This window comes from Triticum aestivum, chromosome 5B (genome assembly GCF_018294505.1).
Source record: "Triticum aestivum cultivar Chinese Spring chromosome 5B, IWGSC CS RefSeq v2.1, whole genome shotgun sequence".
In the NCBI taxonomy this organism is placed as follows: Eukaryota; Viridiplantae; Streptophyta; class Magnoliopsida; order Poales; family Poaceae; genus Triticum; species Triticum aestivum.
Genome location: NC_057807.1, coordinates 697,911,252 through 697,914,665, shown reverse-complemented (window position 1 = coordinate 697,914,665; position 3,414 = coordinate 697,911,252).

The window sequence follows — 3,414 nt, the reverse complement described above, 5'->3', positions numbered from 1 at the left end:
ATAAGGTTCGGGAGTATCTGATATGTCGGTATATATGTGAGTATGATGCATTGTGGCGCATATTTGGGTTTGAAATACACTTTATAATGCCGTCGGTTCAAAGGCTGACCATTCATATGCCTGGCATGAATACTGTTTACAATCGTGTTGGTGCTGACCTCACGAAAATTGTTGATTCCGTCTTCTTGCGAAAGACTATGCTTACCAAATGGTTTGTTGCAAATGAGACATTCGAAGATGCCCGTTCAAACTTATTGTGATTTTCCAACTGCTTGGACCTGGGACGCTAAAAGTAGGTCATGGCATCCAAGGGGTGGGGGTGAAAAGATTGGCCGCGTGTATTATGTACATACTTTGAGTGGTGAGTTGTATTACTTGCGCATGATTTTGATGATTGTTAAAGGGGCTAGGTCTTTCGAAGATGTTCGAACATATGCTGGTCGTCTTTATCACACCTTTAAAGAGGCTTGTGCCGCACGTGGTTTGTTGGGAGAAGATAACGAGTGGTCCATAGCGTTTGATGAAGCAGTTGTTTGGAGGTTTGGGCATTGACTTAGACAGCTATTTGTGACTATGCTCATGCATTGTTCTATCAAGGATGAGATGGGTTTCTTTGAACGTTACTGTGCTAGCATGTACGATGATATCGAGCATGGGTTCCGTCGTGCCCTGGGTAATCCAAACTATGTTGTTCGTCCTGAAAGATTCAGAAATATGCTTCTTGACGGGTTGGCCGATGTTTTCTTGAAACATGGTTCTGATATAAGAAGTTTTAACTTGCCGTCTCGCTCTGGCGAAGGTGAGAAGTCTGATGACAATCGTCTAATTCATGAGGAACTGTCTTATGATGCATGTGCTTTGTCTAAACAGTCCTTGGTTATGTTTGATAGTTTAAATGAGGACTGTCGGTGTCAAAACTGGCGGATCTCGGGTAGGGGGTCCCAAGCAGTGCGTCTTAGGATCAATGGTAACAGGAGGCAAGGGACACAATGTTTACCCAGGTTTGGGCCCTCTCGATGGAGGTAAAACCCTACTTCCTACTTGATTGATATTGATGATATGGATGTTACAAGAGTTGATCTACCACGAGATTGTAGAGGCTAAACCCTAGAAGCTAGCCTATGGTATGATTGTTGTTGTATCTCTATCGACTAGTCTGGCCCCGGTTTATATAATGCACCAGAGGCCTAGGATAACAAGAGTCCTAGCCGAATACGCCGGTAGGGGAGGAGTCCTTGTCTTGATCGCCAAGTCTTGTGGATTCTTCCTTGTATGCGGCAGCTGTCCGGACTGGCCCATGAGTATACGGCCATGGGGGTCCTCGGCCCAATCCAACTGATCGGGAGACGACGTGTTGAGTACCCCCTAATCCAGGACACCGTCAGTAGCCCCCTGAACCTGTCTTCAAGTTGGGGATGCTCCTCGATTCTTCCAAACTGTTCTTCATCTTCGGTTGCCGGTCTTGAAAACTGGTTCAACAAATCTTCTCATCTTCTATCTTGAGGATCGTCGAAATGCATTCGACGAGTTTATACGTCGGCTATCCGAGGAGCCCCTTTAAGTTTCCGGCCTTTATCAATGCCTTATTATTTTTATGCCACACCTCGGGTTCGAAGTTGTTCCCGGGAGGCAGTGTCCTCTTGAGTCCGAGCTCTAACGCATGACTGCCTTCAAGGTATCTTGCAGCCGAGCACCAATGCCGGACTGCTTTTGAGCTCCAACGCCGAAATGTATCCGAACTCCAACGTCGGACTGTGTCCAAGCTCCAACGCCGGACTATATCCAAGATGTCATAGATCATCTTGGTCCAAAAAAGTTGAAGGAGTTTAGCCAAGCTTAATGCCGGAAATGCCCTCTAAGGAGCCAGCCACTTGCTTCCGAGCTATATGCCGAACTGCTTCCGAGGTGGTTAAGCACCTCGGTCATGGGCTGATTTTTGGTCAATGTTTTTTATTGATGCAATTTATTCTCTGACGAGATATATAGCCAGTAGCCCTCAAGGTGTGTATCGGTCTAAAACCCGAGATGCACCTGAAGGATGACATAAGACCGCTGATCCCAGTAACCGCTGACACTCAGGTTGATTTGCAAAATCGCCCCGAGGATCAAGTCCTAGCTCGGCAGAATACTTCGGGACACAAAAAGCGGCGTGCTCAGTCCTCGAGACTCAGGTTGGGTGCGGCCGACCAACCTGAGGATCAAAATCTCCTCGGAAACTGTATTGCACTTAAAATTTTCTGCATAGAACATGCAATGCAGTAGCCCCCAAGACACTGGTCGGGTGGCAACACCAGATCAGGGGATCGATGTGCCCCTTTAATATTTGTAAGTAATAAGCCCAAAGCCCAGTAGCCCCCGAGCCTTGATGCGGGCACGGGTGGCCGTATTAAGGATCGATATCCATAGTAAAATCACAAATTATGTGCAATGAATCTATGTATCCAAGTACTTTATGTCATTAATGCTCGGATCCGCATTGTACAAAACTTTGTTGACCGACCATCGGCTTCCACCTCCTCGGCCAATAGCCGAGGAGTGTTTGTCCTACTTTATAAAGCCTTTATGAGGGAAAAGATTTACAACAAACAAGGCAATCTGGCCATACGGTTTTATAAACAAAGGTACGCAGAGAGATATGTTATATTACTGTTTAACAGAAGAAATATCTTCCAAATAAAATAGTCCCGCTATCGGTTCCTTTCTTTGGGTTTTCATGCTAAGCATGATCATGAAACCTCAGCTCCAATGTAAGAGAAAAATATCAAGGATTTAGTTTGGGAGGCCAGTTAATAGCCCCCGGTAGTGTTCGGCGACAGTCGAGGCCAAGCCATAAACAATTCGTCAAGGACCAATTGGTTGCTTATAAGATGATTGTAGAGTGTGTGCAGGCGGGGAGCCCGAGATTTTTTTTTGTCTCTGGGTACGGTGGTACTGGGAAGACATACCTGTGGAGTGCAATATGTGCTTTCCTTAGGGACGAGAGGAAGAAAGTTCTTACTGTTGCGTCATCGGGAATTGCATCGCTGTTGTTGCCTAGTGGGAGGACCGCTCATTCTTGCTTTAAGATACCTATTCTTCTTGAAGATAATACACAGTGTGATATTAAAAGAGGCTCTAAGCTTTGTAAGTTGCTTATGGTATCTTCGCTTGTTATTTGGGACGAGGCGCTGATGACACACAGGAAATGCTTTGAGGCTGTAGATAGAACTTTACGTGATGTCCTCTCTGTGGCTAATCCAGATCTTGCGGATATTCCGTTCGGTGGAGTAGTGATGGTCTTGGGTGGTGACCTTAGACAAATCTTACCGGTCGTTGAGGGAGGTACTAGGCCTCAGATCATTGATGCGGCAATCACGAATTCTCCGCTATGGTATTCTCTACAAAAAATTGTCCCTTTCTATTAACATGCGCTTG